This window comes from Hippoglossus hippoglossus, chromosome 16 (genome assembly GCF_009819705.1).
Source record: "Hippoglossus hippoglossus isolate fHipHip1 chromosome 16, fHipHip1.pri, whole genome shotgun sequence".
NCBI lineage: Eukaryota > Metazoa > Chordata > Actinopteri > Pleuronectiformes > Pleuronectidae > Hippoglossus > Hippoglossus hippoglossus.
Window position 1 is genome coordinate 20,415,596 of NC_047166.1, and position 25,414 is coordinate 20,441,009.

Here is a 25,414-nt window from a genome sequence, read left to right on the forward strand (position 1 = left end):
AACTAATCAATTTTCTCTCTCAGACTAATTTCATTGGACTCCAGTAATTATGGGCCAAGGATTTTGCTAATTTCCTTTGTGAGAAAACAGCCCTTTGCTCCTTAAGCAAACTAATGGCATGGGCACGCAGCCATACACAGGCATTAGGCGCAGCACTGTTAACAATGGGTAAATATTCCTCAACTGCTCAGCATGGATGGAAGGAGGAGCTGAGTGCTGCCAGTAAGAAAATCTTCATAAGAAATGCATGTTTAAACTGTAATCCGGAAATTTCTCTCTTTATTTCTCCATCTACAGCTCCCTCCAACATTTTAATGAATTAAAAACAATAAATTCTACCAGATTTGCCAATAGTTGGAAATGAAGTCTTAACACTTTTCTCACAGTCCACTCATATTTGCTTCTTTACATCGACAGATTCACGGTTGGTTTGTGTTGAACAGCAAAGTGAAATAATGTTGATCATATGCTGGTTACAGTGGACAGCAGCTGCTCTTCAGTCTGCTCATATTAACCTGTAGCTCTTCATCTCTCAGCGCTTAACTACGAGTGATTCAGTCTTTACATTTCCGTACGTGTCAGTGAAGAAAGTCAACACAGGGTCAATTGGTATCTATAGGCAAATATTACCGACCTCTCCTTGCACAAGCTTGCAATGGAAATTAAAATATAAAGTGGTGCCTCATTCTAAAATCATTTCACAACTTTTATTGTATAGTCTCTCTCGACTTCAGTGGTGGGATCGAAGGAGGACAGGATGAAAAGTCAGCATGAGAGAAGGTGTGTGTGGTGTGAGATCTGTGCCACGCTTTGTTGAAATGGGTTCACAATGACAAACCAGAACAAAAAACAAAACACTGCCAATACAATTACATCAAGTAATGGAAATTCCTGCTGTGACTTCCATTTCTAAGTTAATCTTGCAGTCCACATCATATTGTAGCTATTACTTCAAGATAGCCTAACATTTATATTATTTGACCTCACTACTGGCAACAAATTGACAAAATAAGGGGTGGTCATAATATATAATAGGGCACCAGAGGACATGTTTCCCCCAATATATGAAAAGGAGAAATGTATTATTATTTAAAAAAAATTTTCATACAGGATTAGATTTCCCACTGGATGTGCTGAACTCGTAACATGAAGTGTTATTTAAGGTAAATGACTGCTGGCTGAGAATAAAATTGTTTTGTTCCTCTTCAAGGACTCACCCATGTGTTTCCAATGACTCATGTGATATTGAATAAAACACAACAATAAAGTGTGATCACAACTTATAACTGATGATTGTCACATCAATAATGAGAGGATGTGTTTTGTTACAAATAAAATCTAAGTGCAGATTTTGAAGCAGTATAAACCAAAAATACAGACTGTTGGTGTGAGGAGTCGGCTGGGTTTGCCGCCATGTTCTGCCTCGCCTGCGGCTGCTTAGCTTGTTTCATTATGTCAAAGTGTAGCAAAACAACCCTGTAGCACTCATAATCCTGTAGTCTGTGTCGGTCTTTGGAAAACTCCAAAGAAAATTCCATTCCTGCGCTTTCAAAGACTGGCTTTCACACTTCAGAGATGGCTGACTTAGTAGCTGTAGGCGAGCGCCGGGAACCCACACAGCATCCTCACTACAGAGGAGCAATAATGCGGTCCTCTGGACAGACGGCAAAAATATTTACTTTTGGCGCTGCAGCTGGAGACATTGGGGGAACTTTTTTAATCTTGATGTAATCGCCTGGAGTGATGGAGCTTCTCACATGTGTCTAAAGTGAATTGTGGATCAGTCTGCATTCTGATGTGAGCAGAATCTGTCTTCCAAAGGCTGCATAATCGTCAGTAATATATGCTGCTCTGAGATTCTGCCTCGGTGGTGGAGGTTTTTCGGCAGGAATTTAGTGAAGACTGTCACTCAACTGCTCACTATCAGTATCTGAGTGGTAGCTCAGAATAAGACAATCACGTATGCACATGATTTCTTTTGTGCAGAGCCTCCACCCTGCTGTTCAAAGCTATAATTCAACTTGGGCGTAGTATACACGCCCATCCACACGCACCTGTACAGACTTTATACCACCCTCTGTAATCTCTCCCCAGTTTATGGTGCCTCTTAATGTCCCTCACTCTCTGAAGCTCAGCAGTCTGTCTTGTGTGTATTCCAGCTTTTTTATTTTTTTGGATGGATGGATGTTCGGCCCATGCATTGATTAAATTCCCATGTGGCTGAGACCTTTATCCAGGTTCCATTTGGATCAACAGGTGAGGACAAACACACACACACTCAAACATATTTCATTTTGTGAACAAAGATAAACGCTGGCTTTGGGGCGACACATTCTGTGCACAGATTAGCATTCAGCACATCACATCTGCTGGCTAAGTGCAGTTCTCTCAACCTGTCATCAAACAAATTCTCTGTTGAAGGTTAAAAATCAAGCTGTCACAGTAAAATACCTTCATGTCTTTTCTCAGGAAAACATTTTTGATTCCAAAAGGATGATGCCGTATCAAGTTAGCCGCTGTGGAAAAACAACAATTTGCATCCCACTTTGCCTAAATAATGGCACTTTAATAGCCTGTGGGTCTGATCTCAGTGTGTGTGTGTCATGCTGTAGTTCTGTTGTAATGGAAAAATCCCGTGAGCTGCTGGAAGAAAGTTTGGGAGACCCAGATGTTTTCACAGAAGTAGTATTATGATTGTCCTTGTATTGAGGAAAATATATTTCAATATAACATCCTTCTAGGGCCATACTAAAATAACAAACATCTCAGTGACCTCTCTAATGAGATGGCTGGAACCGCTTGTCTTTGGCGAACAAGGTGATGTCAGATGATGGTGATGATGATGCTATTCACTGCTGGTTTTCATGGGTCTTGGGCAGAATAGATTATTTGTATCTGACAGATTTTGTCTCACAAACTGGCCACATTGGCTTTTACTATAATATTTGTCTTTTTCTCTTGAAAAGCTCCACATTTCCAATCTACTTTACTTTTCTCGAAGTTGCTATGACGCTTGTCAATAATGACACACACCATCATGTCAAACTGTTTTAAAGAAAAGGTTGAACATTTGGGGAGGTAAAATGTGTCTTTCTTGCCATGAGAGTGTGGGGGGGGATCTGTGTGAACTAAACGGTCCCTGATGCTACGGTGAATGTGACTGAGATTGCTAATCCCAGTCTTAATTGTAGATGTCATGGAGTTGGTTGTTTTGTGGCTTGGATCACCCATATTTAAAGCTAAATTTGATGTTGGGCTGCCATTTTTTCAAATAAAACCAGCTATTTGCAAGGCCGTGTGATTTGTAATGAATATTAGTAAAGCTGCTTGAATTTGGACAGAGTATACGTAAATAAACCAATGAAAATCTTCAAATGTGTTTGCCTCAAAAGTCAAAAACAGTTACAGTAAATGGACTGCATTATTATTGCACTTTTCTAGTCTTAAAAACCACTCAAACATTGACACCGCAGGTCACGTTCATCCATTCACATACTCGTATACATAGCGCTCCTCTCTAAGTTATCCATTCAGACACTAACTACACAGCCGTCAGGGACCGACAGTCCGATTAATGAGTTACCTGCTCTACCTCCTGAACCACAGTAGTTTTGAATACTTGCAACTTAAAAGTTGTTGTTGAACTTATTTGAATGATAATAGAGGCAGTCAGACCATCCATCTCTCAGCCAGGCACTGACATCAGCAGCTCAGTCTAATGGATGCCTCCAACTGCGCTGCAGACTCCCAGTTTCCTGAAGGAAGGGCTGCTGGTCATGCAAAGGGGTCAGTGTGCAGTCTTCTCCCAGTGTTTTACAGCTCTTAGCATGGGGCCATTACAGTAACACTCTAAGTCCAGTGGATGTGGCCATCTGTCGGCATGGGCCCGCTGCTCTCTCATGGGTCTCATTATGTTGGCATGGTGCTGAATATCAAACCAATACCATGCCGCCTGCAGGAGCAACCACTGAGCCATAGTATGCACTGGCACACGCTGAGATACACAGGTGTGCATGTAAGCATGCAAAGCACCCACACACACTATTTAGTTGTAAGGTCACTTAGAGGAAAAGCAAATACGCAAATATATCTTTTGTAGTAAACTGAAACTAAATAAGATCACAGCATTTTGCCAATTATATTAGTACAATACACAACAATGTACAGTGTGCAACGTTGCTAATGCATTTTAAAAGGGAACGTAAAGGATCATACTGTAGATGTTTGGATGTTTACCCCACTTAATTACAAGCAAATCACATTTACATTACTGCTGACCATTTTCTGGCTTTACTGCTAAAGAATATCAAACACTTTGATAAGTTTTCTTTCCATTCATGATGATTAATGACCATGTCAAGCCATTCTGGAATAAAGGGAAACACATGGCTGCACGGGAGGTTGTAAAAGCATTTTAGAAAACCTGGCACTAATGGAATCTTCTGGAAAATGGCCAATAGTCTATATTATTATAAGTGAATACTGTACATCAATTTGAACTATAAACACAATGTTGTCTTTTTTGACTGCTTGTCAACCTTAAGTGGGCAGATCTAATACAGCATCAGCCAGTCTGAGAGAGGAGAGAGGAGGGTGAGAGTAGGAGAACATGCTTGAAAATTATTGAGTATTTTGAACTGAAATCAACGATGAGCTCAGTGTACAATTGTTAACACCAGAGGACTGACCATTAAGTCACCACCTCATGGTTCTGTCAAACACCAACAAGATCAAGATCTCGTGGCTATACTTGAATAGTATAACCCTCTGTCTCTTCTGCTTTGTCTGTATTTTAAACACATTCCAAATGTCAATCGAGCGGATTTCACAACACTGCTGTCATTAACTTGTGAAGTTGTCGCTCAATCGTCACTGGCAAGGATGGTCTTCATAGAGAGGATGGAGGTAACAGAGAGGGGACAACCTGCTCCGGCCATGCTGGGTTCCAGAAAAACTAGTTAATGATAGATTAACATGTGCAGGCTCCACCAGGCATTTTCAGATTAGCACATCTGAAAAATCAACTTTGCTGACAGGGTGTGTCAGGTTGAACAAGTTGTTTTGCTGGCTTTGTGTCTTGTTCTCAAATGAGAAAAGCATCTGCAACTCTAAAGGTTTCAATGACCACGAGAGCATGCAAAAACAAGAATAGTCTCAGGTTCATATTGGTGTTCTTGCAACAAACTCTTTCAGGAGCACTGGTGAGGTACTCCCGCTGAATCAGCAGGCTCGGTTACACATTGAGCAGCACAATTCAAAACTTGATAAGTGTTACAGAAGCTGATTGACCTAGGAAAATGTTTGTTTCGGGAACTTGCATTCCGTGATCATTCTGTGGGAGAATCCTCCATCACCAGAGGGGACCGTGTGGAGCTGATCCATCTAATGATGAGTTATGATAAGATGTTAACCAGGAAACAAGCAGGTATGTCCAATCACGTCCACAATGACATAATCATTGCAGTTAGCATTGATTATATATACTGGATGAGATCAAATATGAGGCTACCTACGATGGGGCTTGAGCTATATCTGGAGAGCTGAAAGACTTGAGTGAAGGAACAGTCTCTTCTGCTCCATTCAGGCATTGGTGTGCACACGTTTTAAATCTAGTCCTCTCAAAGGCTTGCAGTAGGAACAAGCTGTGCAAGATTTTCTTTTACACCTTGAATAGGCTTGCATCGTTTTTTCACACCATTCAAGCTGATATACTTGACAAAGTACAGAGAGGATTTCCCAGAGCTGCACTAACATCATGGAATTGTACATCGAGGGTGGTTGATATAGCAGATGGTGCTGCACCATTCAGGATCTTAAAATCTTTGCAGACACTGATGTCCTGTTCAGTGCTTTGCAGACAAAGAGGGTGGACATGGACAACAGTGCTGCAGAGCTGAGGAGGATCACAGAGTGAGTGAGTTCCTTGTCGTTCTTATAGCATCAGTGGGAAGAATGTTTTCTGCTCTGAAGAGGATTTCAAGTTTCACTGGGGCGTTTGCCTGGCTTCTTTATTGTCATTTTCTTATGCACTAGCGTACAATCAAAAAATGAAACACTGCGATGGCAGAGAAAGGGAAGGCCTTCACACCACAAAGTGAGGCCAGAGGAAATAAAAAAGTAATGGAGTTCTTTGTGTTGAAGAACCAGCACATTGGGTTTGTATACAAATAGAGAAAAATAGAGTAGTCAATCCACCTGGTCAGTTATTATAGAGGATTTCCTGAATCCTGCAGTACATGTATGGTGTAGATTATTTACACAGTAAAATCTTGGAAATAAAACATATGTAACAGTATCAGAAATGTAGTAGTTATCAGCAGCTGTATATTGTCCGCCATGTATTGTCTGTCATCACATGGGAAAGATTCAACATTACAGCTCATGTTTGAAGTTCAGTTGGTGAATAACAGAAACAATAATATTCACATTACGGGAAGTCAGGAAAAACATCAGATTTCAATTTTGTCTCACTGCTGTAACATGCTTTGCTCTTTCTCACTGCTGCCATGGGTCCTGGTCCACCTCCCAATTATAAGATAACCTGGTATGGGTGGACTTAGTTAACAACACTCAACCCACCACCATAGGTCATTGTGTGATGTCACCAGGTGAATAAAACCAGCGCTCCTTTGTCTCACTCTGTCTTCTTCACAGCTGATGCAGATGAGGAACTGCTTGGCTCTCCTCCTCTTCTCTGCAGTCTGAGCTGCTGCTCTCTGACCTCTGTGTGGCCTGCTCGGAGGAAACTGCTGCACGGAGCTCTCTCCTTAACAACAGCCATTAACCCATAGTGAAGAAGTTTAATTTAGTGGCAGCAGCAATGACACAAAGTCAGCAACCGCTCGTCTCCTCAGCAACAGAGAAGCTGCACCGCTGATCTCAGCAAACACAGGAGCCTGCAGAGAGTCTGACCCGCACACCATCAGGAAGTCTGCAGCTCTCTGGATTGAACAGAGCAGCACACAATGAGGCACGTCACCTCCTCATGGACGTGGTAACTAGACTGGGCTTAGCATGGCATAGCACGGCACATCTAAGCACAGAACCTTTGTCAGTGTATATGTAAAGATTTTGTCTGGTTTGCCTTGGTTTTGTATTTAACCAGCTAACCTCTCTTTCAACCTGTTGCCCTTTATCATTAAATTATCTTTCAGCTCTGTTCTTATAGAGACAAACCAAGAGAGTTGAGGGAGATTAAAAGAATAAAATATGCAGAGTGTAGAGAGGATGTCAGAGCGGGAAAGCTTCCGCCTCCGGTCATCTGTCTCTGGAAATGCACACACAAAAGAGGAAAAGATGAATCACAAATATTGATTTCTTACATCACACAATTAGTTCATATGAAGATGAATATTTCCTATTGACGCATGTTAAACAGTCCTAAATTGCCTCGAAGGTTGAGCCAAAGTTAACTGTCAGGATCGGTTTCTGAAATTGCCTTTTCAGCCAAACCACTTTATGGAATCGATGGCCTGAATAAGAAGCAATTAATTGACCTTGCAGTTCTCTGTGCAGCTGCACTAGCACGTCTCCACACGAGCAGCAGGGCTGTTGGACAGCAGCATCCTTTGTCAGCTATACAGAATACTCCCATTTTAATATGGGCAAAATGTGTTTTCAGCTTGACTGCTTTTTTGCTGTTTTGTGAGAGTTCTGTTATGAGTTCTGGTAAATGGACATAAAATAAACTTTTTACCATCATTCCATGACCTGATTCATAATTTCACAGGGAAAAGTCTACAAAAGACCCTGTGACCAGACCTGAGTCCTGCTTCGTAAGGGGCCACATATTTCTTGGGCACGTGAGGTCATGCTGAGGGAAGGGAAGATAGAGCATGAGATAGATAATGCAACACCAGCAGTAAGAGTCAATTCAATTACATTGTATTTTTATAGCACCAAATCACAATATACATTAATTCGAGGTACTTTACATAAAAAGGTCAAGACCTGAAAATATTATAGACATGCCTTAAAGAAACCTCTAGCAGAACTAGAATTAGTGTGGGCGGGCGGCCATCTGCCTTGACCGGTTGGGGAGAGTGGAGAGAAATTGGGAAGCGAAGAGAGGGGGAGGGAAAAGAGGGGAGTGAAGAGAAAGAGGGGGAGAGAGAGAGACCAGGAACAATTGTGTAACCGTCATATTTATGCTCTGTCAAACTGGCTGGTTCTTATTATGACAATGATAAGTGATAGATATAAAGATGTTATTAATGAACACAGCACCAGTCAATAATAATAAGAATAGTAATAATTATAGTTGTTGCATTCAATTTACGTTCCAACCCTCAACAAAGGTCATAAGCTCTGGATAGTGACCAATGAAATGAAAGTGAAATTTGTTTTCTCTGTCGGGTGGCTGGGTGAGGAGTTCGGCCGTTATTGTGGATTTCTTTCTTTTCTTTTGTCATCTCAAAAATGAGGGGGAGCTCAGAGCACAGACGCTGCTCTTGAAGTGAAAAAGGTCAACTTTGGTGGTCCAGGGCATCTGGCACCAAAGAGGAGGCCCATCCAGAACTCACTGAAGGGACTGCAGCTGGCCTGGTAATTTCTCAGGATGGGATCTGGGAAGAGGGAAACATCCTGCCTAACCAGCTGTCTCTAAACGTCCCGATCTCGATTAACCTCAAGAAAATGAATGCTTGGATGGATGGGATTTTGTTCTCTATCTGTATCATTTGGACTTTGGTAACATGGTCCTTGGTCCTTCGCTACCCATCAACGAACTCCTGGTCAAGTGGAGGGGTGTATGATGTAGGATATATAGTAGGTATAAGAGCTGTCAGAAGTAATCATTGCAGTAACTTAATTTGCATTAAATCCACCTCATGGCAACTCTATTTCAACTATCAACTACATAAACTTGGATCTCTGATTATTGAGTTAATAACCGCAGGCAAAATGACCAACATCTAGTAAAGGTGGAAGAGTTCTGCAGAGTGATTAGAGGTTAATAATGGGTGATTAGAGAGTTAGGGGGAGCTTTGCAGCAGATCTTGCTTCAACATCCCTCTGTCTTCATGGCTCCATTAATATTCTGAGGGTGTAGCCTGCACGGAGGAGAGAGGAGGAAACTTAGCCCTCAGGTTAGTTTTTCTAATCACTACAACAAAGATAGAGGGACCAGGGAGACTAAAGGAAGACCTGTCTGGGAGGTCTGTACGTGTGTGAGTGTGTGTGAGCATGCGTGTTTTATGAATGATTCACTGTGCAGGGGCAAACTAAGTGTTCCCGGGCCTAAGACAAACATTGGTACAAGGCCCCTGCACTTCATACCACTTTCTCTGCTATTTGTCTTAACAATCCTACATCAAATAATACATCACATGGTTTCTGTGATCTATCTTATCTTACTTCGCTAAAAACAACTCAGGTAAAGACATCTTCTACTACTAAACGTATTACTGGGTTGCTTTGAGCTTTAGCTGATTCACTTTCATGCACACAACTGAACATAAGTCAATGATATACTATATAAGATTGTTCATCATAAAATGTCAAACTACACATGCAGCACATTTGCAGTTGGCTCCAAAACCACCTTTTCATTCGAGTGAATATTTAAATGCTTCTCGGGCCCTTTCTTTTGTGTTGTGCTCCCATCACAACCATTAGTGCAAACATCACTGCATGAGGGACACCTGTTGTGTTGGCAGCAGCTCGCTTTTCTCCTTTAACTGTTTCCTTCATCCACTCCAAAAAATGAAATCCATTTTTGTTATGGAAACTATTATGAGAACATCTGCAGTCAGCTATGACACGGATGGCCCTGGAACTGTCCCTAAAGCCACGCAGCAGCTGAAACAGTTTCAACTATAGAGGTGATTATTAATTTATTAAGTTATTCAATCATTGAATCAAGTTATAACTTATATTTGATTGTATATTTAAACATAAGCTTTTTTAATTATGAGTAAACACCCTGTTCCACCACTGAGTCTGCTCTCCTGTTGGGGGGAAAGACGTGTTTGTGTGTTTCTTTGTGGATAGTCCCTTATCAGGATGGTCTTTCATCCCCCAACTCCCCCGGAGAGGTTGTGACTGAAGGGGCAGGGAAGAGAAGGAGGGAGAGTCGGCAGCCGCAGTCAAACAGCAGATCTGAAGAACGATGGAATAATGTTGAAGATCCAGACATGATACCACCACATCCCACCTTGAGACCCATCCCCACCTCCCATTCAGGGTTTACACTTTAATAATTTTGATTACAAACACTAATGTACCGACAGTAACTGAAAATACTGTTGACTTTGGCTCAACTCACCACCTCCAGCCCTTGGATTGTACTTTTACATCTGCCAGTCCCTTCACATCAGGAGCTCAGGGAATGATGATGCTGATGACTAAAGGAGAGGCCCAACAGCCTTCGATCATGTCTTGCAAGGTGAAGCAACTCTATGAGGAGATAAAGGAAACCTTCAAAAGGAATTGTCACACGCAGTTATGGCAGACTCTGGGAATGGGACTTTTGTCTATGAGGCAGAGGGAAACTGGGGCAAGGGGCTTAGTTATGAGTGTTGATGGAGCCCATCAATCTCTTTGTTGGCAATTTTGAGATCCAGATCTGGGCGTGTGGGACCATATTAGATTCCCAAAGTCAGTATACACTAGATCATGAAAGACTCCCTCCCCTTTGACAATGTCCTCCTGTGTCCAACACTTTACACATCTAATGCAGACAACAAAGAGCTAAGCTGGGTTAAGGTTCAGGTGAGCAATGGGAGTTTTACCAATGGCGGGTTAGGGTTGTTTGATGTATTCATTTGAGGTTTTTGTTTATTTTAAAATCAGGTTTAAGAATTCCCCTCAATGCTGTGTTTTTCTGTCATTCCAGGTATATGGGCTGAGTGGACATCTCTGACAACCTGACAGTGTGCTAGTTTTTTTATCAGTTTTTTCCTGACAATTATGGGCTGGGTCAGGATCAAATTATTCGGATAACAGATATTCGCCTAGATTAGCTAAACCATCTTCAAACCATCACACAGCTTTTCATCAATTAGAGGCCCCAGATTAATTAACATAAATCCTGCTGCCTTCACATGGAAGCCAGGATTAACAGAACTGAAGCTTTTCATACAACATAAAGCAGCAGAGAACAACAGACACTGTCAGCACGATGGGTCTGTGTGTACCAAAGTGTTGTGCAGGGTTGTTGAAAGTGCTTAGATGATTGGTGTTTCATCATGAGCCCTTCCAGAACTGAAGGGATTGGAAAAAAACAGCTGTACATTCTCCCCGGGAATCACAGGAGCTTGTTGTCTGTTGACTGTCCAGTCTTACATGTGCTTGACATTGTCTGATGTCAAGCATGTAATGTGCAATTTCTCTCATCTACCTAACCTGGGTATCCTAAAATGAAACAAAAACCTTCATGCTACAGTTGTAGCAGCCAATCAAATTGTGTTCAATCAAAAACTTGGTAGCTAGTCAACCAAATCATTTTACTGCAAGTGCAGGTCCTGTCTGACATCAAATATAAAAATGAGCATAAAGAGAGGAGGCAGTGGCAGAAGGTAAACCTGAAATGTGTTCATCTGATTCTAGAGTTTATTTATTTGTATGCATTTCCCTTAAACATTGCATTGACAGCTAGCATGTTACATTATTTTAGCACAGATACTGTCTGTCCTGAGTAGTAAACTGTGATTGGCTGTCATTGTTATGCGATCAGCATCAGCATCAAACATCAGACACACCCACGGTCATGTGTTACAGAACTACACACGTGTGAGTGCTCCTAACAGCTGAACTCGACATTGCTGGGTCACTTGTTGAGGTGGAGTAAATAGAGAAAAAGGACTGTGGTTCTCTTTTCCCCCAAAAGGAACTTCAACACCTCTCCGACTGGATGCTTGACCTGAGCTTCAGGTATGTATACAAATACGGCAGAGCCAGGGTCCATACACCACAAGTAGGAGTGAGAAGAGGTTGATAGTCAACATCTGCTTGTCAAACTAATGGTTTTGATCACAATGGTTTCAACATGCACTGTTACAGAATGCACGGAGCAGAAGAGGAAATGAGTGAGCTATCATTAGTTTCTTGTGGAGTATCTCGATAGGCAGCAGCTGATGGCTACTGATAACCCCACATATGAAGAGAATACTGCTAAGACTTGAAAACATACGAGTTTGTCATCTCTTTTTCAAACCAGAGGACCAGAAGAGTCAGCAGAGTTCACCACAGCATCAATAAAAAAACAACACAGGTATGCTCGGAGTCAAAACACACTGTAGCTAGTTAGACGCCATTTATTAGTGAATGTTGTAGATGTAGCACAAAGCCAGGGAGCTGTGATGTATGAAATTGTCATCTGGCAACAGAAGATCATATCTTGGTCCAGGAAACACAGTGTGAAATTCATTATTGTTCATCTTCTTCGTGTTCATCACTGCTGCACAGAAAGAGACAAGAGGAAACTGCATGACTTACACAGTCAGATGTCTTGGATCCAACAGGACCTTGTGGAGAATAGAAGTCAAGAGCACAACTGTGAACCACAGTTACCCAGGTTTCACAGTTCTGACCTATGACCTGCAGGTAACATGGATCGAACCACTTGGTAAGACATGTTGAAATATAACCACTATATGATTTGAATTTAATACTCAGAAAAACTTGATATTGCTAGCTAGATAGTACATAATATAATCTGTGTGTATGTGCAGTCTATTCAAGTTTAACCCTGTGGCTTTGCCTCTAGACAAACTAGCTTGGTAGCAAAACATATTTCAACTTTGAGACTGACAGGTAAAGCACAGCAGAGACATCCGAGCCAAGAGTTCAGCAAATTGCTGGAGCAAAATTTCAAATTAGCATTTTCTTCCTACAATCCTCTTACAACCAAATTTTGTGACACATTAACGGTTGTGGTACAAAACATATGCGAGTGATGGATATGGCTTATATCTCTTGCTGCTGTTTGATGTAAAATGCATGCTGGGATACTCAAGAATGCGTGTGATTCACAACACACACACACACAGAACCACTATTTATCACCCAAAGCATCCTTGACACAACAGGCAGAACATTTGTTTAGGCTGCATATGGATCAAACATGAACGTGGACTGAATGTGGGCTTTGAAGTCATGAAAGATGACATTACACACAAGTATAAAAAGAAGAAGGCATCTTTTCCTGGATAAGATAGGACTATAAACAGTTATCAACTTAGTGATATTGAATTTCCTTACGTGTCCTGCTGAGAATTTCTCTGAAAATCCATTTCAACTATTTATTATCACCCACACTTTGACCAAAAACACTATAAACTATGTCAGACTGTGTATTGCTTTACAACTCTGATCTCGAATCAGATTTTAGTTGTACCCATAATGTAAATAAATAAATGAAGACCCAGAATTCTCCCCTTTAAAAAATGCTCAAAATGCTAAGTCATATCACTGGCTTTGCATTTTAGTCTATTTCACAGAATAGAAACCCTTCTTTCATCCTGCAGCCTGAAGCACGCTAACTTGTAGAGAGCAACAGTTATGCCAAACTCAGGAACCTTTTGGGGTACTTTGATACGTTTCTCCAGAGGAAGACCTGCTGGTGAAGACATTGCTAAAAAAAAAAAAGTAGTAGTGCTGTCCTAACATGAATTATATTAAGTTTCTACTGGTGTTTTTGTGTGTGTGACACAAATGGAGTTTAGGCAAGTGAATTTCCCTGTGGCAGGATCAGCACATTGATCTGATCTGATCTTAGCTCATCTTATTTTCAAAATGCACAAGACACCAGAGAGTCTGAGGCCTCAAGAAAACCCTGTGTATATCATTTTTTGTTGCACAGACAAAAATAACAATTAGATTTTACAATCACTTCAACATGTTTTGTTTTTTCTTCTTGGTTTCGGGAGTTTTAGCACTCCTTGAGAGGCTTTAATTATCCTCTTTATTTATTCATTCATACTATTGAACATTTCATTCATGTGCTTACTGTTTTCCTCATTTTGTCTGATGGTGTCCTGCTGTGTCCGACCCTGTTCTCTCGCTCGCTCGCTCGCGCACGCACACGCACACGCACACACACACACACGACAATGAGTATGTAGCGAGTGAAGCAGTGTGGCTGATTGTAACAAACTTCTGTCTGTACTGCTTTTCCCTGCATAATGGTAAAATGTTTGTACAATGCTTCGCTGGAAGTTAGAGATAAACCCAATCTGGAATCATGTTACTCCTTCCTGTGAGAAACCAGCACAATTGCACACAGTCAGTTGGTCGCTCTCTCCTTGCTTATAGAAGTGGAAGCAAGAGGAAGAGGCAGATGGGAAATAAAAGAAAAGATATGACTGACCAACCAGGTGAAGAAGAGAAATGCAGTCGTAGAAATGGGGACGAGATACAGGATGAGAGAGACGAGAGGAAGCCGCGTAGCAGCGTCTGCAAAGCCATTCGCTTGAGAGTGCCTTTTAATCAGCACAAAAAGCACTGGTGAATTGGATAAAATGTTATCTAGGAGCTGAAAAAGTGGTGGTGGAATTTATGGTACATTATGTTCACACTATAAACAAGTGCTCCATTAATTTTTAGCTCACAGAAGACATTCATCACACACAGCTCGGAGCACCTTCCCCTTTCTTTGCTTTTTGTAGACAGACTGGAAATGTGCCCAGACCATTTTGGGGCTCCAATGCACAGAGCACTACAAAAAGTTAAGAGGCAGACAAAAGCTTTTTTTTTTTTTTCATTGTTCCAGAAGAAATGTATTGAATTTATTTCTCTTCTTTATCTGCGATAAACATATTGTATTATCTGTCTGAGTGGAGATGTGGCCAAACACTCAAATGCACACACAGGGGAAATCTCGAGACTCAACAACAAAGTCAAATCAGATAGGTCTGGTGCTGGTACAGCAAAAACCTGTTCAAGAGGATCTTAGAAGTAAATACTGTAAATAACAGACTGCTGCCTGAACAGAGCTGAGGATGTAAATTAGCCAATTAGAGGACATTAGGCTGAAAATGAGGCTTTATGGGTACGAGGGGATGGTTGTTGACTCTTGACAGCCCAGCGTTCGTCACAGGCCTTGAGGAGGTGAGTGGAAAAGGCCTGGAAATATGTCAACACATTAGCTGAGGACATTGCCACTTGAACAGAAAGCAGAAAAATGCAGATGTTTTCAGGCTGATGGCCAGTTTGAATAGTATGAATGTTCCTTCTGGATGAGTAAGATCAAATGCCAGTCATGATCCCTTGTTACCAATCTAATTGTTTCCCACAGGAAGTAATAAATTACAGGAGATTATAAAGACATTGTATTCTCAAATCTACTGCACTTGAAATTAAAGCTCATCTGGAGCTGAAATTGCAAGAGACAATGTGTATCATATCAGTTTTTATTCCTAGAAAAAAACCTGGGTTTGGAGGCCAAGGACACCAGGCTAATGGAACACCAGGTTACATTACAGTGTAATCCATGGCCTCCTGATCAGCTGCTTTACTGCGTTTATGTTCTGCTCTTCATTCTGCACACCATCTTGGTTATATGGAAAGCTGATGAGATCTGTCAGACTTAATATAATGGTCTTTATGTGGCTGTAAAACCAGAACAATGAGGTATACAGTATATTGACCTTTATTTCCGAGAGTGCAGGGAGAGAGGTGACAGGAAATGAGGGGGAAAGAGGCTCACCCCTTTAACCAACCATAGAAGGCCAACGTAGAGGGTTAGGAGCTGTCAATCAAATTATGAGCGCGCTTCTTATATACACACACACAACTCAAGGCTTCGAGATAGTATTTTTTTCTGTATCAGCTCAGACAGGGTGCACAGCCAGGATGTAGATGAAGGGATAGGGGGAGTTGGATGAAGGTTGCAGGAGTGCAGTGGTTTGCTTTCATGTCTCATGTTAGCACTATCTTGATTTCCTGAACCTACACACTGTGGCGTTAAATGGTATAAAAGTATTACAAGTTTGACACGACCAAATATCGCTGTAGAAAGCAACCTAACATTTTCAGTTTTTCAGTGACTCACTGTCACACTTAGTAAATTGATAAACAGTCCTCCATCTTCACACGCACACACCTTATCTCCCTGCCGCTCTGCCAGGGAGCTTTATTAACATCTGCCATCTTCACTCACCCGGACCTGATTCTCCTGTTGTTCTCCTTTGTGGTATTTCTCTCCTCCTCCTGTTTCCAGCCTGTTTTGATTTCCTCTTAGCTGGAGGGAAGGTCATCCCCGTGGGAGCCATGCGATACAGAAAGCCCCGGCAGTAAATGGTGGTGCGGCAGAAACGAGATATGGTGAAAGGAGGTTTAGCAGGGAGCATGTTCAACATTACAGATGGGCCGTTAGTGTGGTCCCGCGCTGGGGTCCCACCATTCACAGGGCGTTTATCTCTATTTAACCTTGAAGACTGTAGATAGAGAGCAGCAGCTGTGGTTTTGTTCCTTTGACAGACAGAAAATCTAATATCCTCTGGCCAACGCACACAAGAACACTCATTTTCAACATTTGTTCTCACTGTCAACCCCCCAGCTCCCTGCTTTGCTTACTTTCATGATAAAACTGTGTTGAAAGCCACAGATCCACTCAGAACAAATGGTTAGAAGTGTGTGGACAGAAAAATCTGACTCCAGTCATTAAGTCTAATGTTTTCAGGGTATATGTGGAAAGATCTGCTGGAAGATGACATGTCGCCGAATCTTGAAAGAATTCTTAGATCATTAAGCTCTGTGGATTTGAATGAGAGTCTGCTTTCATCTCTCGGCTAATGTCTAATAACTTACGGATTCTCAAACTCAACATTTTAAAATGTAATCCATCTTTCTACACTTAGGCTGAACTGGAAGATAAGATGTTTTGGCAGAAAACCACTATGTTTGTATGGAAATGTAATTTCAAGGTGGCAAAGTTGGTGTGTGTGTGGGACTGCAGAGTACATGCATACATGTGAAAAGTGAACACTAAGTAATTTCCTTACAACACACACAAACAACAAACTAAAAGTGAATGCTCATACAGAAAGCGAGCCTGGATCTCCCGCCCCCAGGCCACAGCTTTCCACCAGGCTGCACACACAAACACAATTGCACTTAGCTCTGTGTCTTTAGCGTGTTAGGCTGTCATATCATTATGTTTCATTGCATATTTTGTAATCCACGCACAGCCCCCAAGCCAACTGCTAATACCATCTCCCACTCCAATGGTTCTTCTAAGCCAGAGAATCCAGCTGAGCTCTTGTGCACCGGTCCAACAAGCAGAGGTCTACCCTGCTGCGCTCTATGTTGATTCAGGCTACGGTTCAAACACAACAACACTGTCTCCTACAAATAGCATTTCTATTCAACTTAACTGCGACAAAATATGTTCTGCAGGAAACTTGTTCACTGGCTGGATTATGTTGAGAGGCAACATATTTTTTGAATGAATGGAAGCACAACATTCAATCAAGGAGACAGGAGGTGGAAGCACCAATCTCTGACAAAAACACAAGTTGTGGGACAGTGTCATGTGGACGCTGCCATCTTTTAGTGGCGATGTGATTAGGAACCACAGTCAGTGCTGTAGTGACTGTGGCGTGCAAAGTACTGTATCAAGGCCAAGCCAAACCAAACGCGTGACAGTCTCAGCATGAGCAACTATAGCATGAAATAACTATATCAGAAACATGGATACTCGAGCAAACATGCATACAAACATTTGCTTGAATGTGTTTGACTTTTTAGTTTGGTCCATGTCCCATCTGCTAACATAGAGGAGGTGGGGTTTATGACTTATGTTGCAGCCAGTTCCTGTATAAAATAGTGTGAGACTGCCCAAGGCATTCTCAAAGTGGAGTGATATGTAGCTTTGCATGAGTGTGTTTCACAATTAGTGGTGCAGGGTTGCAAGCCATCCATCAGGTTTTTAGAGGAGACCATCATCCAGGCGATTTTTGTAACTATTTGATGTATGTAATATAAGTTTAATTTGTATACTTTGCATATCCATACAGACTAAACAGGAATCCTGAGCGTACACGGCTGCTGATTTTGACCCGGATTCCCTGAAGATTCACAACTGTGCTCTCTTTTCCGATCTCTTGCTGAGGGTGATTGGCACTTCCTTCTAGGCACGATGTGTGCTGTTTTCTTGTTGTATAGCCTAAATGGCAGTTCCAGATGTCAAAGTAAAGAGTGGATTTTAAAATAAAGATTTTGAAAGTCAAAAGTAAAACGGCAGAGTATATGTTTAACATCAGAAAGGAAATGAAATGATAAGAACCACAGAAGATCATGTGCAAATGCCAATTCCCTGAACCTTGCTGGGGGAAAGTTTGGAGGGGAATGGAGGATGGGTTTTGCAGGAGTAGCTGGATTTAATTTAATTGTAGTAGTAGTAGGATAAAAGCTTATCTCAACATGCACCTGGGTCACTTTCCTTCTTGCTGTGTCGATTGTTTTTCCCTCCATCTGATCCAGTCGACTGCCTGAACATCAGATTCTTGTGATGCTGCCCGACGAATAGGTGGAATAATGGCACATTCATTTCTGGTGTTTGTCAGAGCTGTGTGCCTCCTTGGATAGTATGCGGCAGGCACGCCCCACACTGAACACTGCAGCACAATAAAAACATGACAGGATGCATTCTCTCCTGACCTATCTCAGGGGAAGTGGGCCTAATAAAAAAAGATATAAGTGGCCTGTCATCAACCCCATGTGGAGATGACTGCATTGGCTGTTGTTATTTTTGTTTTATCTGCAGCCATGAAATGAAAGCTACTGTTTGATTGTTCTGAGGGCGGGGCAAAGAGATTCCTCATTCGCTGGAAATTAAAGTCCGACCCTGTGGCTTCTGGTGTGTGTAGTAGCTTGTGGTTCTGCTGGATGTGGTTTTATTGCCTCTATCTTTTCATTATCACAGCGAGATGTTGTTAAATGAGTGTTTCTCTTTTGGTTTGGTCAAGATTTGAGACAAGAGGATTTTTCTCAATAGGCTGCTTAAAATACATGATTGAATGCATCTGTGGACGTCCATTTGCAAACTATAACATGATATCACGGGACCATGTATATAGATAGCATGCCACTTTCAGGACATTCTGCTTATCATTAAACATGTGTGATTTAACACCTTCTAGTTTAAGAGTAGGGACAGCATGGCGAAGGGTTAGGGGGTCACAACACGTGCAGCGTAGGGTTGGCAGGTCCGGCAACGGTTCCTACACGGCCGGTAGCCACTGGACCCAATCACAACGCAGATTTCTGTGCCTCATTTCGATGCCTGAGCAATGTATTAAAATATTTTCCCTGTAAACACAAGAACTGGACCCAAACGCTTAACTCGGACAGGGAGGCAAGTTGAATGAACATCAGAATGTGCAACAGAAGAATCCAGATGATCCACCAGTTTGAAGGTGAATGGGCTGAGAGCGGACAGGCAGGTGATGAATCCAATCCAGATGGAACATGACAGAGACGGAGGAGGTTTTTTCGTCTTACACGTCATGTTTCTGCCTTTTTTCCAAGCATTAATAAAATATGGAAAATGAGAACAGGATTTTGCATAAAACCAAAGTCAGGTCGTTATTTATTTAGTTTTTGAAAAGGAAATCACAGATTATAGAATGACACACAAACTGTTTCACTCCATCTTTTCAAACGTTCAGAAACATTTTACACACATCAGTGTAAAAAGAGTTACCTAAACTGGAACCATCTTTGGTCAAAAAAAATGTTTTATGTATGCTTTGGCCCCATACACACTGTATTAACATGTGGGTTTTGTGATTACATTACATTTCATTTTGCTGACGCTTTTATCCAAAGCGATTTACAATAAGTTGACGGTGGTTAATTAGACATCCTCTTCTTAACCAAGGTGTAGTTGGAAGAGATGTGTCTTTAGCCTGCGGCAGAAGACGTGTAGACTCTCTGATGTTCCGATCACAAGTGGAATCTGAATACAGGTGTGAAAGAATTCAGATCGGATAGCGATCCGATCACGTCAGACATCATTCAGAGGCGGCCTGGGTCACAGATGTCCACATTCTTTTAAAAGTGTGAACACGAAAAGGTGTGTACGGGGCCTTTGACACTTTAGTTTGGTCCATCTGCTAACGCGGAGTGGGTTCATGACCTATATATTTTTGTGACCCACTAGAGGGCGATCAAGATGTTTAGGATTCACTTTTGGGAGCCGTCATGTCGTCCATCTTTAAATTTATATTAAGATGGACAACATCTTATATTTATATTATATATAGTCTCTGGGTGATAGTTACTGTAGTCCTGCTAGGCAAAAAGCTTTGTCTTAAGTGGCTAAACTCATTAGTCTGTGCTAGTGATTTGAGAGGTAGCTCGGGTAAATCTCTATGATGGATTATTTTCACTCCTGCACCTCCTGATATCAGCTGTTCAATGATGCTGCCTCACATTGAAAGCTTTCCACTGGTAGACAGGTGATATGCTTGTTATAATAAAGACGTTAGTAGAAGTTACAGGAAATCAATAACATATATGAGTTCACAGAGCTTTATTCCTGGAACACTTCTTCAGGAAAAACAAGTCTGATCAACAAGACTTGGAGAACAGAACAAACAGTGAGATGGAAAGAGCTGCAGGCGATGGGCTCTCTCTGGTTTGTGACTAGTACCTTAACAGGGTCATCAAAGAGCTTTGCTGTGGTTGGGCAATTAACAGAGATCTCTATTGATCCTAAGGTTATCGACCTGATGGTACAATGTGCATCCATGATTTGGCATTCTCTTTTTCTGTCTGCTTTTACCTTCGTTCAGTAGGTAACCTCATAGTCATTGGCGAGAACTCTGGGGTTCAACACTGATGTCTGCATCGCTCTGTGGTCTGTCGATAGGGTCAATGATAGTGATGAGACCGTATAGTGTTCTCACAGATCCGCCTGAAGGATTCTCATCACTAATGATACGTGATTGCCAGATGATTGTAAGGCTTTTATACGTCTGAAGTTATCCACTCATTCCCCCTATTAAAAAGTCTTTCAGTGCAGTCAATTAGCCTTTTCAGAGCTCTCTCCCATTATCACTCACTAAAGCTAAACTGTGTGTGCCACCCCTGCCCCAGGAGATGTCTCCATTGACAGCAGGAGAAAAAAAATGTGCCACAGCTCTGATCTATATAACGCTGAATTCTAAGACCCGAATGCCACTCCCCTCACTCTGCCACTTTACAACTCTACCGGCCACTTTATTTCCTATAATAAACACAGCCATTACTGGGCTCCCACTGCTGCGATCAGGCCAAAGTGCTGCACAAGCCCAGCCAATTAATCAGAGAGCATTACAGGCTTTGCACATTCAGACGGCTCTCTTTGAGGGAGAGGGCTATGGAACGCTGAATGTAAAAGCTTTGAAATGAATGAAGCAGAGAGAGCGGTGTGTCTCTATTGGTTCTGCAAACACCCGGTCTGCTCTCTGCTCTCAGTCACTCTGGTCTTAGTAGACAGGAAGAGTCTTTAAAGCCGCGAAACAAACAGGAACAGTTAAATACAGTGGCAGCAGCAATCTACAGTGGCAGATTGCATTGTGTGCCGTGTAGTGCATTGTGACAACAAAATATGTATGATTGAGTTCATCCTTGAAATGGTAATCATCAGGCTGGGTAGCGTTCCCCTCTCTCTGTGGTGCTACGCATATATCGCTGTTGTTTTTTTTTTAACTGAACTTTCAGTCAAAACATCACCTGTGACTAAAAAGCAACACAGCTGTTTTATAACATTCAGTTTGAACTTCTTGAAATCCTTTCCTGGTAGGGAGTTTCTTGTCTCTCCTTATTCAAGAGTGTGGTCACTCAATTATTTCTTCATTTAACATTCAGGTATTTCTGCAACGCTTTCCCTCAGAGCTCGCTCTCTCAAATGGCCACTGCTCATTTGCTGGTTTGCTCTTCTCCTGCACTCCGATATCTTGCTGCTTCAGTTTGAGTCCTCGTGCTCTGGCTGCTCCTTTGCTCTCGTCAAACATCTGTTCTCAGATTTCTGCTCTTTCCCCAAACCAACACAATTCCAGGTATGCCAATTTGTACAGAGGCATGTACTGTTTAACCAGGTTCACTCAACAGGGCCAAACCGCGCTTCCAAACTTTTCTGTCTTAGCTGCACTAAAACTCCAGAATAGTATGGACACCAGGCTTATCAGCAACAGAGTTGAAACAAAAATGTAGTAGTATGGATGAAGCCTAAAACACTAATTCAGCTGCTCATCATTTCCATGGATTTTGCTTGGTCTGAACATAGTTTTATATAATTGATGAGATAAGATGTTGACCTCAAAACTAGTTTGTTTGTTTTTTTACATAAATAATGTAACGTGAATTTATGTGTACCTATATTTGTTCTCAACTCATTGCTTGCTTTGCACCTGACAGCTAACCAGGTAGCACAGCTCTCTAAGGGCATTTATTCACCAGTGACTCCATCTGCTCTGCCAGTGCATCAGTTAGGATTAATTCATGAGAGCACATGAAGCGAAGATAGTGGAGCACTGAGTCAGGATGGCTGACCACATATTGACCACAGTCTCTTCAAGATGTGACTTCTAATCAGGTTCTGTTGGAAAAGAAGTTTGGAGAGTGCACACGTGCAGCCTTAGCATGAGAAGGACTCACACTAACAGCAACAGAATATAACTGCGCAGACAAACAGCTTTGAGCAGAATTTGAAAAGAAAGTATCGCAAAATATGAACTTAATTTCCAAGATCATTGTGCTGGAAATTGAAACACGCAATAAATGCAGACAGGCACAAAACACAGAAAGGGTTCAACTAGATTATATTGCATTACAGTGTATGGATACAATAAAGTCAGTCAGGAGTCTTGCAGGACAAAGATTCCCCTGGGTGGAACTAAGATTAAAGGAGGACGGTAACGCACAACAACCAATAAACTGATGGAGTCAGAGGAGATGTGACAAAAAAGGTGTCTTTTATTTGAATTATATACAGTATCAAGTGCAAACGTGACTCAGACTCACAGAATGCGGGGGAAGGAGGAATAAAGGAAATTGCCAAAGAAATGAAATATATCTAACAAAGCTAGGCCTGACTACCTGCTACCTCGTAAACAAAACCACAAACAAAAGGCCTGTGCTGATTATCTAAAAAAGAGCTTCACTGAAACAAACACAAGAGTGTATAGGGTACCCAATTTACCTAGTCCCTTCTTCCCACCACATCTACCATTGCACTTCAAACAGGTTTGTTCTAATAACAATACGCTCAGTGGTGCTGCACACAGGCTGAGGTCAGAGAGAACAAAGAGAACGAGACTCTCAGGTGTGCTCCTTTTGTAGATCCCACTCACTGCTGGTTGGATAAGCTGTAATTAGTGGAGGAAGGAACCACTCCCATCTCAGCTGTAGAGAAAACAGGGAGAGAAGCAGGGACAGCAGGAAGGGGGACACACACACACACACACACACACACACACACACACACACACACACACACACACACACACACACACACACACACACACACACACACACACACACACACACACACACACACACACACACACACACACACACACACACACACACACACACACACACACACACACACACACCTTCTATGCCATTCATACACTGTGGGCACAGTCGTCAGGGGGCGTCAGTGTCTTGCCGAAGGACTTTCCGAAATTTCCCCTGATACTAATCCCCCTAATCCAACATACTTTGTCAATCAGTGCACATACAAAATCTATCCATGTATTGATATTTCATCATTCGTTTTTTTTTGAGTATTTATCTTACAGTGAGTGCGATCGGTTGCAAGTTTACAAATTAGGAATGAAAGGAGAGAAACCGAAGCTGGAACTAAATCAGTGCCTCGGGACATAATGTGAGGGTTTGACTTAAGCATGAAAAAGATCAGAGCTAGAGTCTTTCTGATGCATTTGTTGGAAAGAAAGCAAGGACAGTGATTTGCACTTAGTTTGCTCCCTGTGTTGAAGAGTCCATCTCAGTCTTTTAGGATGCAGTGTTCCAGCCTTTCAAAAACAAGTCAACATGACATCTGACCTAAACATAAATGTTTGATATTTATTTTGACATATCCGTGCATACTGCTACAGGGTGTGTATGTTTGCATATACATCAGCAAGAATGTGGGAGGCGAGGGCAGGATGTGGAGGTCTGGTGGGCGGATGTGAGCAATGAACGTCCAAACTTCATCAAGCTCACGTCTCACAGTTGAGACCGAGTTTAGTTACCTTACACTTCACAATACTGTCATGTGTGGATTTAGTGTAAATTTGTTATATTGTTTAAAAACAATAAACTTTAACTTGTGCAAGATATCTCCACAAAGAAATTGATTTGCCATCATATGACGTTATGTGCTGTCGTGAGGAAGTCACAGTGAAGTCAGAAAACAATAACTTTAAGAAATGCCATTAATACACTGATCAGTCAGCTTTGATGCTGTGGTTGATTGGTGTATAAAAGGGATTATTGAAAGAGAGAGTGTGGTGTGCATGTGTTTGGTTCCTCCTTCATGCTGGGTCCATCTGCTGTGTGTGTGTTTTAGTGCCTTACTGAATGGGAGTGTGGTCGATGAGCCTGCTGTCCATACCAAAAGGCCAATGATCCTCTCAGCTAGTGGATGTCCTAATGGTGGGACAGAGTCGTCATTAGTCATTGTCCCGGCCGTCTCCCTCTCCAGCAGCCTCTCATTTGTGTCCCATCTCCCCGGCCAATCATACGCCCATTAGTCTTCATTTCTCCTTTTATGGCCGGGACCCGCTCAGTCCAATCAGCTCCTGCGCTCATTTTCTTCACATTGGTTTTAGCAACAGAATCAACAGAGCTGGCAGCCCTCCAGTCAGACACTTCCCTATCACTTACTGAGATCTAATAACACACACACACACACACACACACACACACACACACACACACACACACACACACACACACACACACACACACACACACACACACACACACACACACACACACACACACACACACACACACACACACACACACACACACACACACACAATTATTCTTGTGATAATAGATCTTTGTAGTTTTAGTTACACATTTCATTTTGGAGGCATCAGCTGTGGTGAAAGCAGCCCTTATCTGTTTGAATGAAACACTCAAAAGGTTGGAGCCAACATCTAAAGCTGACAAAGTATATGTATCGTACATACTTAGAGTTATAAGGTTTTTCTACAGCAATGTCTTGATAAGTTTTTGAAATGTATCTTAATTTCCCAAGATTCTCTTCATTTAGTGGCTTTAAAGACAATCGTTAGGTGAACCGACTGAGTGAATTGAATGGGATATGTCATGTTGCATGCTCTGTGTAGTGTATAAGGAACATGAGCAAAGAAGAGTCAGAATATCAACAAGCTGACTCATACTGTGTAAGCCACAATTAGTTACTGGTCATACCAGATTAATTTAAGAATTTCCCTTTTTTATGACG